The 21,896-nt window shown below is 42.8% G+C and overlaps 1 protein-coding gene across 9 annotated transcripts in view; it reads right to left on the bottom strand.

Annotated features, from left to right (window-relative positions):
- Positions 1-4,223: 4,223 nt before the first annotated feature.
- SNAP47 (synaptosome associated protein 47) overlaps positions 4,224-21,896 on the bottom strand; it is a 109,683-nt gene continuing 92,010 nt past the window's right edge. For 4 of the 9 annotated variants that reach the window (XR_013927494.1, XR_013927495.1, XR_013927496.1 and 1 more), the window contains one exon: positions 4,224-21,896. This exon is cut by the window's right edge. The gene's annotated coding sequence lies outside the window, so the exon portion shown is untranslated. The other 5 variants (XR_013927489.1, XR_013927490.1, XR_013927491.1 and 2 more) reach the window with 5 other exon arrangements.

The raw sequence follows: 21,896 nt of genomic DNA, 5'->3' as shown, positions 1-21,896 counted from the left end.
GAGCCTCAGTTCAGGAGTTTAATTTTCACGTACGATGCCATCTGCTGTCTGGACAGCCCTAAGGGGAATCCTTATTAAAATAACTCTGAAGCAGTAAAGCCATATGTGTAGCTTTACAGCTCATGGAAGGAATTATAGTCGTTCAGCCAGTAAGAGCAATTGCTCCATGACGACATGACAACTTTGCTGTGTTATGTAGGGCCTTTAGTTCAAAAAGAAGCTGTTCTCCAAAGTGCACTGCAAAACTTTGAAGTAAAACCTTAACAGGTGACAATTAGTGTAATGAAGAAGTATTATGGTATGGCTACAGCGTTTTATACTGCCTGGGAAACTCTGTTTATCAGTTGAGGAACTTGGTTTAGTGATGGACTTGGCAGTGCTGGGTTAGTGGTTGGATTTGATGATCTCAAAAATCTTTTCCAACCTAAATGATTCTATGATTTTAGAGGAATTTCTTGTGCCAATGATTTTCAGAACACATCAAGCCTGCCACATGGTCTAGATGCTGCAGTGTGCCAAAAGCTGATTTCTACTCTCAAATTAAATACAATTGAGAGGGTCCTAACAAACGAATTCATGAGATAAGATAAACTGACTATCAAGTCTTGTAACAAAGGTCCACATATTCAGCTGATACTTTAGTTTCCAGTTTCACATCCTATTCCTCCAAATATTTAAATGCTTCCTCATAAAAAAAAAAAAAAAAAAAAAAAAAAAAAAAAAAAGCAGCAGAGATATTGCTTTAATTAATCGAAGTAATAAGATAGAGAGGGGTCCAGTCATTATTTTCCTCTGTGTTACTCTATTTGTGACTACCTGGTTAAAATTCACAAGAGGTCAGTCACTTTGTAGAGGCTGTGTGAAAAGCTGAAAAATAATTGGGGAAGTTAAAACAAAATTCCTGAACTTCTCTGAGCCTTGTAAATGGTCTAGTTCTGCACAGAGCTTACTATCACCCCTGACTCTGAGTGCTTAGGATTTTCTGTGGCAAGATACCTTTTTTTCAGTTCAGTGCAGAAATATCATCAAAACTTGTATGATACATATGAGAATCTCAGAATGATCCCTCTTTATGACCCAACTCAACTGAACCTGTGCTTCCCACCTCTGCCGTGATGTGCAGAGGAGTATGATGACTCCTCTCATACATCAGATTATCATGGGATGTTGTCCCACCTTGATGGACTTCAGTGCTTCAAAACTGCTTGATGAGATCCCTCCAGCTGCTCCCTGAATGTTACAGGCAGGGTTTACTGAAGCAAGGGAGCAGAGGACTTTGCAACATGTTTTGACCTCTGTGGAGTTTGCTGTGAGGTATGTTCACTCCCTAGCCACAGCCATAGCCAAAGCTTGTCGCCTGTCATATGACCCAGAACAGACTTTCACAGGCCACTTGTGTCCAATGCAACCAAAGCAGAACAAAATGTGAGAAAGATTACGGTTGTAGAGGAAAACACTCTATCAGCTCTATTGACTTTAATTAGGCAACTCGAGAGGAATTGTGGCTGCTGTCTGTTAAATCCAGAGAATTTTACAGGCTTAACTCCTGCTAGAAGCCAGGAAAATTCAGGTGGTCAAAACCAGCAATAAGAATACAACGTTCACTGTCATAATAAACCTATTCATGTCATGAATATATAAGGTAGGAAGATGTTTCTTACTTCTTTTCATAGATGGGGCAGACCATCTCAAAAAGATGAAACAGTTTTTGTAAGAGTCTAGAAAAAGCTCTGTGGCAACAAGGAACAAAACCTCAGCTTGTATGAATAGAATTTCTATTCTTAGTCTAGTAACTTTACCTTTACATTAGGATTTCACTTAAGTTCAACTTGATGGCACATTCAGAGCCATGGAATTGTACCTGTACCTATATCTGACTTTAATTCTCATGCTCAATAATCCATGCAGTTAGCCTGGAGTAAGATCCTAAATAGCCCCGTAGACTAAGCCTAGGACATTTACTAATACAAATCACTGTACTTGTATTGGCTTAGTGGACCAGCTAAGGTACTTATTTCAAATTTACGGATTACCAATGTTTATAATTTGGCCTTCTATAACTAGAAGTCATCAACACGCAATCAACACAGTCTATCTTGCTTGCTATCAGTAAGCAAATGCTTCTTGGAACTGGCTTGTTTTGTTTCCTAACCAGCCGGTATATTAATCCCAGAAATTCAATATTTGCTTAAGATAAAATGTCCTCCCAAGAGAAGTCAAAGCCAGAACGCTTCTGTCCTGAGCAAGTAAGGAAGAACCAGTGGGAAATGTTCCCCTTTTCCAGAGCTCAACTCTGACAATGGGAACATGGAGGAAATGGCAAACAGATTGAAAATAGGAGGGGGGAAAATGCAAAAAATGTGAATGTGGAAAGAAAAATGAGTGTGGGGTGAATTGCACATAATGAAGTTTAACAGTTTGTCCATGCTCTTACTGAGCATACATTGTCCAAAAAGATCCAGACAGTTATTGTTCTGTTATTAACACTGCCTTGCAGTTACTGTGCAGACACATCCACCTACGTGTGTTCACAGGAAAGTGTCTGCATATGTCCTAGCAATGGGACTCTGTTTCCTATACTTGGTGCCTAAAGTAATTTGAAATATCTTATATTAGCCAAATCATCTATATGGGGCTTGGAGATACAACAGAGGATCTATAGGAAACCTCCTCCCCTCTGGGGGAGACCAGACAGACCAGCCCAACGTATTTCAAATGGTCCCAAGCATCTGTGTCTGGGCAACTGAATCTCACACTAGCGACCAAAACTCCTTATGGATCTTAGATGGATGGTGGAAAGCTAGTAGTTTTATTCAACAGGATCTAGAAACAAATTCAGCTGACAAAATGCAGGTCTTTAGGGAGAGATTTACAGCTTTACCTTATTAACTAGATGTCCCTCAATTATAACAAGGTCAGAGATACCCAGCTCACATGTAACTAGCTACCTTTATGTGGATGAATGCACTAGCTGAATTCCACACGAGGAGGGGAAGGTCATCACCAAAGGTCAGTCCTGTTCATTATTTTACATGCCTGAAGAGAAACTGAAATCAGGCTTCCCCCAGCATCTTCCTTACCAAGAAATTTATCTACATCTTCTTACTGCCTCTTTCTATTCAACACTGAAGCACTTCAGAATCATAAATAAACATGCCCTACAATACCCTGTATAAAGCAAGGAAACCTCTTTCATCTCAATTTCACAAGGTGGGTGAGAGTTAAGTGACTTGCCCAGGACCATGTCAAGGGGTCTTTGGCAGGGGGCTGCAACAGGAACTTCATTTTACCCATTCCCAGACAGTGACCCACCTTGAACTCCTGAAGCTGCAATAATCATGGCCAGCCACATGTTAAGGACGAAGGAGCCTGATGTACATAGGGCGCAGGTTTTTCTAAGGTCACACAACTTTCCTAGCGGCTCCTTCCTTAGCAGATGCACTGAGGGCAACAAAACCTGCTGAACAGTGGGGTGAAGTCCATTCCTACAGAGCAATACAAAGTGAAAATAGAAGAGGGCAATGGAAATAAAACAAAAAGGAGATGAAAAACACTGGATGTAGGAAGGCAAACTGCAATGTGATACCGCGTGCCAGGCAACTGGCCCCAGGCCAGGCTGTAATGAGGACCATCACCCCAGGAGCGCGAAGCCATCCCTGCTCGCTGCGTCTCTGTTTGACCATGAACCTGGGTGTTCCAGCAGCAGCATGTGAAAATATTTAGTCTGCTGCAGAAGGGAATGTTTGGGAAAAGAGATAGGAAGGCCTGCATTCCTCCAACCCCACAGCCTGGTCCTCCCCACATTCCCTGGCACCCTGCCAGCGCTCAGGCTGGAGGAGGTTCTTGGGGATCTTATTTTTGTTTTCCACCCAGATTCAATGAGAAGCAAGTGTTTCTCTGATATCAGTCCTTCAGTTAAAAATCAGAGATGGAGGAATCACTGGGTGGATGTGAATCACAGGGTGGGGTGGGGATTAAAACCCTTTTCTTCTTTAATCTTCCCTCTGTCCTTGCACCATCTTATTTAGACAGGCAGCTTTACTAGACAAAGTCAGTCTTCCCGTCTCCCCAGATCCCAACATAACAGTGCCCAACCTTGGCCCTGACACCCAGAACTGACTAAAACACAGACATTCCTCTGGGAAAAATAATAAAAATAAAAATTATAAAAATAAAAATAAAAATAATAGTAATAGTAATAATGATAATGATAAATAATAATAAAGTTTTAAAATTATGTTTTAATAAAAATCTTAAAGATTTTTTTTTATTTTAAAAAGAAGCCATTTTCCTGCTTCAGAGGTGCATTGCAAATACTTTGCCCCAGCTCAAAAGGCAGCCCAAGGTAGAAGGCAACAGAGAAGAGAGCTGGGAGAGCTGCATGGCTCCCAGAAGCCCGTGTCCAAGAGAGTGTCCTCCAGAGACAGTTAGTTAACATGTGAAGTTTGCTGTCGTTGCTCAGAGCAGTTGGCATTGGCCACGGAAGATGCGTTGAGCTGCTGACAGGACTCAGCCAGGTTGTTTCTGCTTTCTCAGAACAGCTTCACTATTTGGTTCATCCACAGATCACCTGTGCAATGAGACAACAAACCACAGTGGTGTAACCTGGGTGTAGAAGAAGTTTTTTCCCCCATTAGTGTGCTGTAAGGACATTTTGGATACATCTTGCCAACAATAAATCTAAGAACCATCACCAGGGAGCCTTCCCAGGCCCCAGAATTCAATCCCTCAGACAGATAAATTGCTGCAACAGTCCCCAGCATGGTTTTGGCCCAGAACAACAAGCACACTCCCAAGCAGGCACGCTTCAGAATTTAGCACAGCCCAGGGACCATTTCCCCATAGACAATTCAGATGCAGACACCCCGTTTTGCAGACAATGGAAGTTTAATGATTTAAATGTGGTCAGACCATGCTTAGCTGGCTTCAGAGCCAGAGAAACGCCTGAGCCAGAGCTCAGCTCTGTTCCGTTTACTAGTGCAGATGAAGCCATTATTTGTTATTCCTCAGAAGAACTCACCAGCCACAGGAATGGAGTTATCCGTGGAAATCGAAAGGGGAAGCCTGGCCACAGTGGAACTGGTGGAGTTTTACTCCTGATGGCTTTCAGGAAAGGATTGTTTTGTGTGGCTTAATGAACTCAGAGAGGAGATCCCACAGGCTGTTCAGCAGGCCTTTGACTTATGATCCACCTCATCCTCCCTTCCAGCCTTTTTCCATACTGTGGAAGAAACCAGTATTTGCTAGAGCAGGATGAGAAGCATTTTACCATTTGTTTGGAATTACTGATTTATGAAAAGCCATCTCCCTTCTGATACAGAAAGCAAGCAATGAAATGTGAAAACACCCCATGCAATGAAATCTATGACAAAGCAGGAGGTGAAGAGAGAGAGGTAGTTTTGTGGCATGGTTTATTTTAATTTCAGCTGTTTTTACTTGACATATGCTTTTCTTTAAAAAAAAAAAAAAAAAGAAAAAAAAAGAAATTAAAAGCTGTGTGGACGCATTCCATCATGGGAAGGTAAAAAGGGGGTGTTACAACCTACAGAAGTAGTATTTTTAAGGGAAATTCAGTGTTTGGTAACTGGTCTTGAAAAAAAGGAGGCAGAAAATGTAGCTCAGAAGTTTGGGCCTGTCAGGTCATTTATGGATCTGAAGAGGAGAGACTTTACAAAGTCTGTTTCTCAGAGGGCAGATATTCACTGTATTTTGGAAGACCAACTCCTTTCGGAGTAGCTCAGCGGGGGTCCCTCCAAATCCTAATATTTAGCAAACCTTCCACTGTGTTAAAGAGAATGGAATAATGATTTTGTAGATTCAGGGCCTGGTTTGTTCTCACTCTGTCCAAACCAGGAGTCACAGCGGCTCAGTGAATGGCTTTCACTTACCAAAGTTTGCCAGACTGAGGGCACACACCACCAATGGGAGATGCAAGAGTTGCTTTGGATGGCAGAGAAGATTCCAAAAGCAAGGAAGGCATCACTTCTACCAGCAAACCCTGCTCTGGCTTCAGGGTTTCAGGGGTCTTCACCCCAGGTACCCACACAGTTTTGACTCAGGAGCGCAGGAGAGGGTGAGCCTGTTCTACAGTGAAACAAAGCAAGTAATTTCACCTGTTTTGCAGGTGAAAAGTGAAGAAGTCAGAAGAGGTGTCCTATCTTTGCAACCTCCATAGTGGGATGTTTAGAGGAACAACATTTGTGTGGCATTAAATGTGGGTAAATTTCATTTACTTCCACCCAACCCCAACTGCATCCCTGGCTGCAGGCTCCAGGAGAGCAAGCTAATTTGGAATAGCCTCTGAATTGGACAGGGATGATCTTGCCTCAGTGTGAACTTGAGCCAGTTCAACCCCCTTGCTCATCTTCTCTAAACATGAAAGCCCATTCTCAGGGGTTGAGAACCCCAGCCACGCAGAGGCATATGAACCAGATTAATCTCACCAGGATATGGGTGGGGGACCAGCACAGGGAAAATTTCAGTCCATTTCATACCAAACAGATCCCAAGACATGAAAACTTGAACCTAAGATGATTTCTGAATTGAACTTCTGACCTACCAGAGAGCTAGCCTGTTTCAATCACTGAAACTGTGTGCATAAATATTTATACTTTGCAAATGCACAAATATAACCCCCTTCCCTGAAAGGAAAGAGCATGCCCTAGCTAAAACCTGGCCATATATTTTTACTTCAGAATGAAGAACTGAGGTATAAACCCTACAATACACTACCACGAAGTCTGAAACCATAAAGGTAAACCCAAGCTATTCTGAGTTAATAGGATCCATTTGTTGTGTGGAAGAGGCACCAGCATATTTTTTTCTTTGAATGTAGGAATTAGGTAAGTGAAGTTGTCAGGCATGCATGTATGAAATGTAATCTGGCTAACCCCAGCATTCCAGCCAGCCTGGCTTTCAATAGCTGAAGTATGCATGATAAGTTTTATGTAAATGCAGGCAACCTTGTCTTAATAACTCCCTCACTGCCTGGAGCCCAGCGTTTCGGGATGCAGAGACCTAAGCTGTGAAACTATAGATAATTTTTTTTTTTTAAATGGAGACAGCAATGATTCTTTTCACAGATGCTGGGCACTCTAGATGAATGGTGCTCTAACTGCGCAAAAATATAATCATTATTTTTATTTATTTATTACCGCTCTGATTGACACAAGGGGATAAGAGTAAAATCAATCCAGAGCCTCTTCACAGAGGCCCCTAGCATATTTCCCCTAAGGCTCACAAATCAACACTGCTAAGTAAAGAAATTTCCACTTAACACCTCATCACCCCCCCCCTCCCCGCCCTGCCCTTGCCAATGTTTATGTACATACTTACCTTTATTAGTGTAGGGGGGGAGCCCTTGGGATTCCTGGTATTGGTAAAGAAAATGTGTGCATTTGCAGGGTAAAGGGCAAACTCAGGGTTCTCTTGTTTGCTGGTGGGTTTGAGTTTCTGGTGGTTTAGGCAAAGTCTTATGGAGGGTCTGGCAAAGAAATCTTTAATCTTGAAAGGAAAAGGCAGAATTAGAGCACAGGCATTGGGAAGTATACAAAAGGAAAGAAGATCTACCTCCTTAAACCTGGGAACAAGTTGCACTGGCATGAGGTGTGTTAAAGATGTTTGAGTTTGCTCCACCACAAATGGGTGTCATTCTACAAGCAGAAGCACTAGCCAAGTCCAGATTGACAGAGGAATTGGCTTTTCATCTTGAAATGGGAGTTACTGGTTTTTGTTGAGGAAATCAGATTTAAATGAGCCAGGAAATCAGATTTAAATGAGCCAAGTGTTTTCTCCAGATATTTACAGTGTCTGAACAGGTCTCTACTGTTATTCAAATTATATGTAATAATGATCTTTATCATTAAAAAAGAAAAAAAGCTGTGACACAGAGAAGAAGACGTCCTTTCATTATAAATATATAATTTTGCCTACAAAAATACAGCATTTCCAGTTTTGACTTCCTTACACAACAGAATTTTTTTTCCTTCTATGTAGGTGTCCTCAGGATGAACCGTGAGTTCAGAATCATCCTTTACTGAGTGTCTGTCAGAGAGGTGGGATGTTTGCATCCATCTCCTTTATCCTTAATTCTTGTTAAGGATGCCACCAACCAAACAAAAGGGAAGGGTCTGAGTGACGACGGATAGAAGCTGAAACTCCATCAGAAGTTTTGAGCTTGTGAGACAACTTAATGGATGCACTTCAGAATAATACAATGAGATACTGTCCTTTTTTTCCCGCTATTAAAATTCTCAAACTTGTCACCAATGCTGCTCTTGGAAATGTAGATGTCTGCTGCATGAAATTAGAGAAGCGAAAACATTTTCCAGGAGAGGAAGAGTTTGGAGGTTTACATGCACATCAGGGTGCCCTGCTAAGTTTAGACACTAAATTTGGAATGAGCCAGTACGGAGCTTGTTGACTCTGGCTGGTACCTGGCTTGATCATTAGCCATAATTTTTGTTTGTCTGTGGCCAGCTGTCTCACTTAACCATCTGGCTCTTCCTCAAAGACATTCATCCATCTTTTTATTTCCTTCTGTGACAGCATGTCCTGCTTTGTGGACACGTTGCCAACAATAGAATGAAGAATGGCCCTTAACAATTCAGGATTAACAAGCTCGCTCTTGTACAAACTAAGCAGTCTCTAGCCTGTTTGCTACATTAAGGACAGACCATTGAGGCATCCAAAGAACTGCAAGGTCAAACTAAGGAATCAAAACATCCGTGCTAAACTGTGAGACACTACACAACCCAGTTTGGCCCACTGGAATTACTGATGGAGCAGGTGAGTTAATTAAATACTGTACCCATAGACTTCAGCTACAGTCAAAAGCCTATTTATAAACACCAGTTCTTCAGATATGTCTTCCTTCTCTTAATTCATAAAAAAGAGTGTGTGCTATATATCTCAGATTTAGTGGAAAGACTCGTATAGTTTCATCTCAACAAACGTAGTTATTGATGATGCCAGAAGATTTTATACAAAGGCTGGGAAAAATTTGCCCTTGTTTGCTTTTGGGGAAGTTTTCAGGATAATTTAATGATGTGCAGTTAAACTCCAGTCTTTTCTTTTGCTTGGAAATGTTTTAGAAATGTTTTAGAAATGTAAAAACAAATATCTGGTATGACTAGTCAGGCAGACTTGGGGGGGGGAACAAATGCAAAAAAAATCTGATCAGAATTTGAGATTTAATTTCACAAAGAGCTTTCCAACATAATGTTATGGGGGTTACTATTTACAGTAAGATAGCAAGATTCCCACAAAACTTGTTGCTACCCATGGCAGTGGAGAGACTGGACTCTCTTTGACAGATCAGGCAACATTATCAACCCTTCCTCACCACAGGGGAACTGGGAGGCAGGAGCACTGAGTTCATCTAACTACATATCTGTGACAACCACAGATAACTCATTTCATCCTGGAGAAAAATCCAGAGTGGTTCAGATGAATTTCACCCAACACACTAACTGAAAAGCCTGCAAGATTCAGTCCTGCTTAAACAGCATCTACTTGATGTCATCTGCATCAGTGGAAGGGAAGCACCAGGATATTGGATGACAAGTGTCATGCTCCAGCACCCACCACCATCAGTCTCACGGCTATATCCAGCTCCTGCCCTAGCTGCAGGTATAATTTTCCCTTATTCTGAAAGCAGAGACACCTGAAGATGTAGTGACCTGCACAAGGGTGCACAAGAAACTGATCCCACAGCTTCCTCTTGCTGACCACATCACCATCACCATCCCACACCTGAATGTCACCTGTTAATTCAGGCTGAAGAAAGTGCACGGGGGATCACTTGAGCCAGTGAGGTTTAACTAGACAGGTAACTTTTTCTGCTTCCCCTGATGCTAACCTCTGCAAGAGCAGTTGGCTACCTGTGACAAGTGCTCATGAATGCATTTAACACTCACCTCAGTATTATCACCCAGAGCTTTTGCTGGTGAGGACAAGGCAATTCACACATTAAACTCTCATTAACATAACAGCTGTTGCACTCAGGCACAGCCCCCTTCCCCTTCCCTTCATCCCGCCCCACAGGCACCCACTCTGACAGAAAGCAAACAAAAATCTATCAAGCCTTGATTGCATCTTTCCAATCTCAGTTCTCTTCGATCTTGGATAAGATAAAAGTATGTTCCAGCCACATATGGATTCTCCTATGGTTCCTTTTATACCTGCGAGTGTAGAGACCTCCTTCCATAGCTATCACCCTGCCGGAAGGAGTCTACAAATCCCTCCTGAGATCAAGCATGTATTTCCTGAGCAGTCTGCAGCTAAGCTATGTTTTTCTTGCACCAGACATGAGACACCTACGTTGGCATCATCCCTATTTTACATCCAAGCTGGGGATGTTAGCTGTGGACATCACTGGAGAGACCTAGATCTGAACCAAGTGGATACAACCTAGTTTTAAAGAGGGTGAACACCCAACCAACACTTTTCAAAGTATAGAGATTGTACCCCAATAAAAGGTGCAGAATGAGTACCTCTTTACAGAAACAGCCAGACATTCAGGTCCTGTTGATTCCCAGATCTTCTGATAAAAGGCTGGGAGGGCTGTTACTAACTCGTGCTCTCACTTAGAGGCAAGGCTGTAATTCTGGGCTAGCTGTTGACTTGGCCGCCTGGTGAGTATCCCTTTGCCTGCAGATCTACCTACAGCAAAAGAAGAAAACACCAATCAAGGGCGTTGCTTGCTCCGGATACATGTCCTGCCCAAGATTTGTCTCAGAAAAACCTCCCTTTAAGAAGTATTTTCATTTGAATATGAGAGCAAAACAAGGATAGCCCTGCAAGGATATTTTTCTTGGTCAAATATTTGTAAACCATACGTTTGTGGCTTTACACAGCTGGAAATCATATATGGCCTCACTGGCAGGGCAGTGTGTTTTGAGCAGCCGGGGAAGGGAGTGCATGATAAGCATCCAACCCTTTCATTATCCCTCCATCCCTTCCTCCCTTCCTTTATTTCTCTCATTTTCTCTTCCAAAAGAGGGGAGAAGTGAATGTATAGGATGTTTTATTTCTCATGCCTGTGCTCAATTCTTTTGATTAGTCAGAATCTGTCTGTCTACCCATCCTAAACCAGAACATTTTTGCCCAGTTTCACCCAACTTCTTCCCCCCCACTGTATTTCTATGTCACCTCTCCCCCTGACAGTTACGTATGTGAATGAGCAAAGTTGATTTTGGAAAAAGTACTTTCCATTGCTTCTGGCCTTATACAGCACCTCGCCTGACTGCGTTCTGCTCTGTGATGACGAACTCAAAGCACTACTGTAAAAATAATAATTGCAACACCAGTAATACAGACAACAGTTACCAAATTTCACTCTCAGGTTCCCAAACATGGATGCATAACTGAAACCTGTTTGCAGTTAGAAATACTATGAAAGGTTGCAACACCATGGGCATCCAAAGACACTAGCTTTATCCCTTAGTATTATGTTCTCACGCTTCAGCTGTAGCCTTCACACAATGTTTTAACCTCAGAAGTACAAGCACTTTTTAGCTTCCCCCCTCCCCAGTAACCCCAAATTTTAAGACAGAGCTACATTGCAAATGTATTCCATGCAATAACTCATTAATGCCTAACCCAAACAGCATATTGATTGAAAACTCTCTTTGATTCCAATTGCAAGTAAGCAAACGATTCCTTTTTTTATCGGCTTGTTACTCTTACCATATTTAGGTACAACATACCTTAACATGCAGAGGTGTCATTTCTAGCTATATTTCTGGGAGGAAGTATTCACATCCCTCTAACAAATTTTTGGTTGTTTTTTTTTTCCAAATTATTCTTCAGTTCCTCAATTCCTTCTGCTCATACTGCCTTGGGTAAATGCTGCAAAGGTTGCAAGGCACTGGGATTTTGCACTGTCTCCAATAACTACTGTCTTTTTTGTTAGCAAAAATAAATAATTTCAGGAATTTAGATGAAATCTCCTGAACATCTACGAATTTTGACTGACTTTCACTTTGAGATTTGTGCTGTGGGAGATGTCAGTCACCCACTTCAGATCACACTGCTTGGTACATCATACTATCCATTCCAGGATTTCAGTGGACTGAAGGAGGAAACCTAAGGAAGAGGGAAGAAAAAGAAGGAGGACCATTTCTCCTCCATTTATCTCCAAGGCACTTTGGGGAGATGACTCCTAATACTGATGCCCATGTTCTCTCTACAAATAATGGAGAACAGTATCCTACCTGTCTTAGGCATGTACCCACTTTAGACACTCCCTCTGGACATCTCTTCATCATGAACAGGGAGGGAACAAATATCTGACTTTTGGAAGACAGTGACACATGACACATAGGCAGTTGGGATTCCTGGAAGAACCAGCCTGGCTCCCCACATACATTTCTACCTCAGCTAATGCCATCCCCAGCCTACAGTCAGGTTACCTGAGATGACAGCCATACTTCTAAATAATTATATGCACCAAAAAATATTTTTTCTGGCAGTGATACCAGCTGGTATAGAATGGCCCATGTCCTTCCAGAGAAACTCTCTTACAAACACAGGGTGGTGGTAAGTATCTCAAACTGCATATGGGACTGGGCCCTGGTTTATACTAACATCAAATTGTGCACAGGGATTTTTTTGGAAGACTGCCAGTTGGCCCAGGACAAAACCGTGCCAGGGAACATGCTAACAAGTCAAAAGTATAAACTCAGCCATCTTCCAGTGCTTGGGAATACTCCCTGGAATTTTTCACTCAATAATACAAACATGGCCTGCACGGGCACAGGGCTCCTGTGTCACATCCGTACCATCAGGTTACACAGCTCACACCTGAACACACCACCACAGGTCCTTCATTCAACGAACCTCCCCGCCTCCCTACAGCTGTATAATTGATTCACTTGAGTCACTTCAGCCTTGATCGATCCTCCCCACAGCCTTCATCCTTCTCATCAGCCCACAAAGCCAAGCTCTCTGCTGGTGACAGCCAGCGTGGTCCCATGGATATATGGGGAATGATGCTGAGTTATAACTCCTGAGGGTCTGGCCCAAACTGATTAAACTTCCTCCACAGATTTGGTTTAGTTTTCCTTTACTGGAGAGAAGGTGTCTAAGGAATGTGATGATCTCAGTCACATTCATGCTTCTTGAAGTGGAAGACTACCCACATCATCCGATCTTTCCTCAGTATTGTTACAGCCTCATGCCATGCTTTTCAAGATTCTGTGGGCCAACGCACTATCGATGTGGCAAATAAGAGCCTCCAGACACCTGATCCTGGGGATGGAGCAGAGCCAGGGGGCTGTCAGCAGAAACAACATTGTTCAAAGGGTGGGCTCGAAGCAGTGAGGTCAGCTGGTGCCAGAGCCATGAGCTGGCATTTAGTGGAGGGAATGCTTCACTTGCTGCTCGCTCTCCGAACCCCACGTCTGCTCTGCAGATGGAAAACACATTCCTCTGTGCATAGCGATTCCTGCTGCCTTGCCAGGCCAATGGCACTGTGGGTGCCTGAGGTTGCTGCTGAGGGATGAAACCCTCATCTAATTCCCTGATAACCCCTGCTGCTAACACCCTCTTGGGTCTGGGAGCTAAATACTTAGTTCTTTGTGATGTTAGAAGCCAGGAATATTTTTGCATCTGGTTTTCATGGGATTTTGACATAAAATGACTGGAATGCAAATGTCTTTGGGGGCTACTGCTTTGAATGAATCCCAGTCTTCAGTTCTGGGTCTTTGATCCTGAACCCCAGTTCTTTGCTTCAGTGCTTTCCCAGGAATGGATGATGTTCATTTTCTAATTCTCTCATGGACAAACAGCCTTTGTGGTGTAAGACTGGTCTTAGGCAGATTTCTGTTACAGTTTGATCACCTTTGAAGAAGGAAGCCAGAACCGCAACATTTAATCTCCTATTACTGCAATATAAGCTTGATTATCTACATCCACATTCATTCTTGAAAGACAACCCCCACCAAATGAGACCAACCTCATTGCGCAATGCACTTAGTTTTATTACATCCACACTTGGGAACAACGCTAGGACTTCTGGAGGCCCAGCCTATGCTGCGAGAAGCTGACTCAGCCTGGAAATCATACCCCTGTGAATCATGAAAAATTATCCATGCTTCCAGGGCATGATGGTCAAGAGACAGGGGCTCTGGAAAACCTTTTCAAAAGATACCATGCATTTGGCACACTTAAGTGTGTTAGCTTCTGCATTTCAACAGAGACGCTGTAGATGCTCATGCATAGGCCAGAAAAATCAATATAAAATAATTAGTGTTTATCCGTGAAGTGATGAAAAATTAATAATTTATGAAACAGAATCCATGTTAGAGTTCAGGTTAATTCACCTAGCAAAGACAAGTACCCAGGGACTCTCCCTCCCCTGCTTACAGAGGACAGAAGATTACTCTTTAGGAGCCATGATGGAATGGAGGCAGAACATGCAGATCCTTTCCAAAGAAAGAGACCTGTTGATCTTTTCTGTATTGCCCTACAAACATTGTGTTTTCCTATCTGCTGGCAGAATGTTCATGAAAAATATCATCACATATGCCATAATTCTACACACCCATGGAGGCATTCAAACCCCTCTGGTTAAAAACCCCACCAGATTTAGGTCTAAGAAAAGTCTATGCTGATTTAGAGCTAAGGGAGTAAGATCAAGAAGCCAAACATATTGGGACCAAAGAAAAGTTAGACAAAAGTAAAATGCCCTGAACTATGTACGATGTGCACATCGAGCCCACAGCACCAACCACTTTGCTCCACAGCATTTTGCTCTGCCTTACTCCTACTGCATCATGAGAGTGGACATAGCAAAAAAAAAAAACTCAGAAAAATGCAGGATGCAACACATTGTCTCTTACAAACACCGAGCCCATGTTGCTCATTATTGTAGATATTTCCATTTGGTCATGTCCCACTAGTTAGGACTTATTAGTTGAAAGGTGCTGGTGACAGCCATTGCCATCTCATAACAACCTACCTTTCACAGCAGTCAGGAAAGCATGCACAGGGAAGATGTCTAAATATCTTCAGCTGATGGGATTTCCTGAGCCTCATGTGGCCTTTCTACTTCACTATGTATTGCACTTTCAAGTGCTTGTCCAGCTTCACCTTAAGCCCCCACAAGCCTTTTGCAGCCACAGCCTTCTTCAGCAGGAAGTTCTTTTGCATGAAGAACCAGCCTGTCCTCCCAGGCTCATTTGCTGACCCCTAGTTCCTGTATTGCAAGAAATCATGAAAAGTCAAATCCATGCCAAACACCCCTGTATCATTTATAATGTTACAGACCTCTGCCATCTCCCTTTTCTTTTTTCTGTTGTTTTTTTTTTTTTTAAAAGAAAATTTTCTTTTCACCTGGCTGAAAAATCCAAACCATCCCTATTGTTTCTGACTTGAGAGTCTTCCATACACTTGGTTACCATTCTTGCCTTTGTCTCAACATTTTCCAGGTTTTTGCTTAGGCTTTTGAGCAGAAAAGGACTACAAACAAATCCCACAACAGACTAAATGCTCACCATGGAAATGCTCACCAATGTTTCAGTCAATGTCAGCAGTAACTAGGCTCTATGGACGGGCTCCATGCACACACAATTGTCCAAGGCACGTAGGTGACCTGAAGCTTAAGCTGTAGATGGTGGAATATTTCTCCATAAAACATAAAAGTGTGTCCACATAGCATTGCTCCAGAAATAGTACTTGCACTGTACCACTCGCTGTGAGATACTGTTACAGATGAGAGTGTAGCTCAATCAGTAGCCAGCCCACCTTTTTGTGTCCTATTCATGCAGACCAGAAGATGTACTCAAATGCTCTGCAACTTACAACTGCCCTCTGAAAGGAAAGTAGCATGTGAGGAGCGAAAATGTACAGTTTTTCTGAGTCTGCAGTTAGGACAAGCCAGGGCTCAGACCTGGTCCTGGCATTGCAGGAGGTGCTGGGGAAGATAGCTGCTCCAGAAAGCACTGAAAAAGCAGTTTTTCATTCTGGGCTAAAGGAGAAATAAGAACTGACACCTTTTCCCAAAGGAAAGATCATACCAATGGAAGCATCTCCAAGCTCCGAGTGTGGGGAAAGATTAATATCTTCTGGTGCTCCATCCTTCCAAGTCTGCTGACAGTGGTTTCCAATATTGCTGACAAGCTCTTGCTGGCTGAAAACAGGAAGGTGTCACCTTTTGTACCCTAAATTTAAAAAAGCCAGGACACAACAGGAGATCTGAGGCAGGATCAGTCTCACTGCATTCAGATCCCCAAGTCTGAGTTGGTCACAGAGCAATAAATATAGAGAAACCAACTATTCGTCTGGGCTCGTGAAGACACCATCCCTGTGATGATTGCCATTAGCCCCTGTGGCTTTTGGGCACCTTGGGGCAGATGCACCCTTCTCAGGTGTCCACCCATCCAACCACCCTGGCTTTTCAGTTTGTGGCCTGGCAGCTTGGTTTGAAATCCCTCTGCCTCCAGAAGACAGGCTCTGTCTCTCCAGCCTTCATGGTGCAGGGTGTGACCTTGCTGTCCCCCATCCACGTCCTCGGCTGCTAGAGGGAAAACAAGTGCAGGAACCCCACCCATCACCATGTGTCAGCCTTCACGGCAGGTTGGGAGGTGATTCATGTCGGCTGACCTCATGTAGTCATGGGCAAGTGTCAGGCTTATGTAAATGGTCATCTGAAATCCAGGCATAAGCTAAAATATTCATAACCATAATCATAAATTAAGCTGGCTCCTAGATTTGCAAATAAAAGCTCAGAAGCACCCGGAATTCAAAGGCATTTTGGAGCCCAACAGCTTTTCTTCATGAGAGAAGCCCCTTGCTGTCAGCATAGTCTCTTTCCTGTCCTCCCAGACAGTGTCCTAAAAGCGTTCCCCTCCAGCCGTCCAAGGGACACTACTTGCCTGTGCTGCATCCAGCCTGCTAAGAGACGCTACTGGCCTGCGTTGTATTTCAGTACAGCTCCTGCCAGGAAATTAGCTATGGAGTGATGGTGATAGTGTTGTGCTTACTCAATCCTAGCCCTGTTTAATTGGGAAACATTTGTATTTTATAGGCAACAAGGAAAAAACTTAGTATTACCTAATAGGTAGCATAAATAAATTATGGCAGGGCATGTGTCCCCGTTTAAGATGACAGTTTGAACAGTTCCTGACTATTCCAGCACAATGTATTTCTTACGAGCAATAATTTTTACCCTTTTTTTTTTAATCACACCTGCCAATAAGTGACTTGTGCAAGTGGTCCTCTGTCTGCAAGGGAGGAAGGCAACACAGTGTGACATTCAAGCTAAAGACATCTGATCCACCCAGTCTAACGGAAGATTATCATGAAGATGCTTCCCTTTGCTTTGCTGCACTTTCCCCATAAAACAATAATCCTAACTTCTCCCAGAAAAGCCTGTGCATTCCAAAAGCCAGTCTCTTCATTCAGCTCTGCCAGGTGGTTGAAGGAAAGATAATAAAGATTGGCCTTCTATTTCTCTCTACTCCAGCTGCAACATTGCTTTTGATAAAAAAGCATTGATAAAAAGACCTCTGTAAGGTCTATGTGATAGAGTGTCGGAAGGCAGTGAGGATGCAGGAATCTGCTTTGCACGTTTAGATTTGTCAGTGCTTCGACTGTGTGTGGTACAGAGGAGTAAATATGTCTGTGTTCAGGAAAGCTGAAGATGAGTTGGACCACGATGCAGAGACTGAAAAATGCAGCTTGGAACTGGGAGTTGTTAAAAACAGTGTATTAAATAGTCATAATTCCTAGTGAAAAAAATGTCTTTCAATAAAAGCCCTCTTTTCATTAAAAAAAAAAAAAAGCATAGAAAAAAAAAGCTGTCTTATGGAAGAAATGAACATTTCAAAAAGCAAAATATATAAACAATATAATTTTTATTTACAACAGCACTGCAGCATTATCAGTGGAGATAATGAATCCAAGCTTTGTGGCTTCGGGTTCTACACTCTATCCCTGTCTCACCTGTCCCCTCTTCTCTCCCTCGCACACACCATCCCCTCCTTTCCCTGCTGCAATGCACGGTCCATCTCCTCTCCACCCCAGGTGCTGCTCCAGCCAAGAGGACCATGCTTGCTGACTGCCCAGCTTTCACCTCAGGAAAGACAAGGGACTGAAATACAACTACCTGTGGCCTGTTCTTTGTTCCTCTCATCACTCATCAATGGTCCTAAATCTTGTAGGTACCTAATTCCTTGGAGAGCTCTGTCTGGTACAGCTCGATGAGTTCAGCCAGCACTAGGGAAAGGCAGGCAGCAGATGGAAAATCAGCACGATCCTATCAGCCCAGGTTCCTGTGCAATCCAGGTTAAAATCTAAGAGGGAAAGGGGGAGAAGGCACGAGGCCAATAATTTTGAAGGCATTAAATGGAGAAATATGATGAGAGAAGCTACATTCCACAGCTGTCAGGACCCTAGGAATTTGTTTTGAATATTTTTAGAAAAGACAGACATTGTAATAAAAATAAATGCCCATTTCCAGACATAGATGATCTAGCTTTGAGGAATGATGGTGGGGCATTCAACACATATTTGTGTTCTGCAGTTAGCGAGGCGCAGGAAGCTGGATTCATATCATGAGAAACAACTTTCCAACCCACCTGTAATGAAAAATGGTGTTTAATATCACCTCCTAAGGTTATGCATTTCAAGAAAGTCAGTAGGCCCAGATAACTCCCCGGGGAGCTGGCTGGCTGCAGGACTAGTGCTTTGGCAGCTTCCTAAGCCAAGCAAGCCATTCCCCCAACATGTGCAACTGATTTCAGGGTTCAGAAATAGATTCCTGCCCTTCTGCCTTTTTCTACCTGGGCCTGAACCCTGGAAAACCAGTCTGATTGCTGCTTCTGCCCCAGGGGACTATGAGGATGGCTAGTGCAGATCACAGCATAGAAAAATATAGAAAATATCACAGCAAAGCATTATTATGCATTTGCCCTAGTCTTACACACTTCCCTAGATAATTGCTCCTGGCCACAGTTGCAGAGAGGATACTGGGACAGGGACAACCTTAGACTGGTCCCAGAATGGCCAGGCTTAGTTTTTTAAATGAAACTTGGATTTCTGGATCTCTTTCCTTGCAAAGGAAGAGTGGAATAACTGGCATAACTATGTATTAATTCATCTGACATTAATTCAGGAAAACTTAAGAAAGAGACAGCACAGGGTCCAACAGATAAGAAATTCACATATGAGACTACCACTGGTGCCCACCAGCATAAAGAAGGGGAGAAAATATTTTCAGATGAGACCATATTGTGTTTCAATTGAATGAGTCTGGTTGATACAGGTGAATGTACAGATTAATTTGCACAGACAGGTGCCTTTCTGGAAGACAGAGGTAAGAAAAACACAAGTTATGGAGTCCGATGCAGAGATCACTGGGTGAAATGATAAAATTTGTATTTTACAGTGAGTTGGATGAAATGATCTACAGCTGCTTTCTCACCCTAAAATCTGGAATTAAAGTAATTAGATTTCTGGGTGTCTTTCATCAGTTATTATATAATTATATAATAATCAGACATCCACTTCAACTTGTCTCTGTTTACTGCTGTGGGGTTTTTTTTAACATGATTAATTCAAGGCATGTTTTTTCTTTTTCCTGTAATTCTCCACTGAAATAAATATTGAAAGCTGTCATTGAAAGCCTTCTCCAATGTCTATTTGTGTTGAAAATACTTCTCCTCAGGATGTTGAGGGATGTGTGTATTTAACCCCATCTGAAAGTCAAATGAGTCCTTGACTGTTCTGCTGGTCTAATTTGATTCACTTTGTTTATTAAATAAGAGCCAGATGGCAAACAGCCTTAGGGCCACTTAGTGATGTGAAAACATATATATATTTTATTCACCACCACCAGTCTCCACAGTGCTGCAAAAAACTGTGGATCGACTTTCATTCAAAAATGGTAACTCTGTAGCATTGCAGATCACATCACAACCACTGCACTGAAAGGTTTCCCTTCTAATGATGATCATAAGTGCTATTATTAGGATTTTATTAGGATTCACAGCTACTTCATCAGACTTAATTCTGCCTGGTGTGTTTTTTACAAGCTCAGACATTGACAACTCCCTCAACGTGACAGCTTCATCTTTGCATTAGTCTCATAACAACCAAGATACTGGGTATTTTGAACATGTCTCACGCACTCCCAGAGAAATCTTCTGCTCATGCTGTGGGCCACAGGCTTCTGCTTCATTCCTTCATCCTAGAAGCCTGCCTTTCACACCAAAAAAAAAAAAAAAAAAAAAAGGGGTGTGTGTGTGCACTCAACACTACTTTACCTTCCCGAGATGGAGGTGTTCAAAGGTTGAACCTTCTCAATCTGAGCAGACCTGCATCCAGGTCTCCCATTTCTTGGCTGTGTGCCCTAGAAACACATCTCTCTTGTCAGAAGTGGCACCTCCTTCTCCACCCATTTCCCCCAGAGAAATGAGTAATGGACTTGTCTTCTCCAAGGCTCGAGTTAGATGTCTAAGCCAAGGGCTTGGGGATTTTCCTTCTACATGCTTTATGCTTGACACGGTAGTGGCTGAAATTGAGTGTGGCTTTTCACAGTGGTGTAAAAGCCACCAAGTAACATCCACGCTATCAAATCAACCACCACCACCACCAGTATGCAAATGTCTATATGCTCCCTAGCCCAATTTTGGAGCAGGTCAGCCAGTGCTCTCCCAAACCGCTCCTTAGCACAGGTCAAACAACAGTCCCCATGTCTGGTATGGCTTAGGCCATGTCATTTTGGCAAGTAAGGAGGTGCAAAGCAGGATCTACGGTGACCAACTTGCAGTTAGAAGTCAGCCACCTTGTTCTGGAGTTTGCCAGCATTATGTCCAGGTTGCCCTACGCTGGTTAATCTCCAAGTCAAAGAACATCTATGTGTATTCAGAGTATAATACAGGCATGCCTTTTATAAACTTATGTCAAAAATGTAGGTTCTCCAAATCCAATATAATCCCAGTGGTGCCAAGGTCCCACAAGCCCTTGAATTATGGGTGCTGAAGTGCTCAGCAAACATTGCATGATACGCAGACTTAGCACAGCCTCACCTTTTAAGTGCAAATGTCCATAATCTCTCAAAGAGCAGCATTAGCAGAAACTGTAGCAATGCCAGTTTTATAGTCCACTGCTAAACTGTTCAATAAAAATGCAGAAAACCTGTGTTCAAATCCCCCTGCACCTATATGAGGCAGAGGTTGGGGTCCCCATCTCCCACAGGGTGGTCCTGTTTCTCTTAAGAGCCTTTTCTCATTATCTGCTATCAAACCTGTTCCTCCTAGGTGTAACAGCTAAGCACTGATTAAGGCAGGGACTGTATCCCGGGTCACCACATGAACATTTTAGTTGCTGGAATATAAAAGCAATCACAATTTTTCTCTCTCCAGCCTATTTTGTGGTCACCCCTCCTAGGTGCCTAATTTAATAGGTGAAAGATTGCCTCTATGGGTGCGAGAGGGAGGGTTCTGTGTGGTTTAGTTGTTATTTTTCCAGCTGTCTAAGTTTGACTAATAAAAGATATTGGGCAAATCTGGTGTTGGGACTCAAACTGAAGCAGGTGCAGAAGAGGGTTATTTGGACACTAGAAGTGAACAGTCCAGCTGGTCTGAGGAGACTGAAATGCTTTGATACCTTCAGGGCAGCTAAGCCAAGACCGAAAATTCATAACACTGACGATAAGAAATATCAAGGGAAATAAGAAAAGTCTGGAAAGCAGAAGAGTGCTCCTGAAGTGGAAAGGAGAGAGGTGCATAACCCACTTTGTGGCTTAATTTTCCCATCCATGAAAGGGGACTCTTCCTTAAAGCCCAGTTTTGCCCACTGGAGCTAGCAGAAATATCACCTCCATCAGCCCTGGGCAGTAAAGACTATCACCTAGTTTTCTTTTCCTACAGTTTTCACTTCTTGTATATGAA

This window comes from Falco punctatus (genome assembly GCF_963210335.1).
Source record: "Falco punctatus genome assembly, chromosome: 4".
In the NCBI taxonomy this organism is placed as follows: domain Eukaryota; kingdom Metazoa; phylum Chordata; class Aves; order Falconiformes; family Falconidae; genus Falco; species Falco punctatus.
Note: the sequence above shows the minus strand (reverse complement) of the source record. Positions and strands in the feature narration are given on the sequence as shown.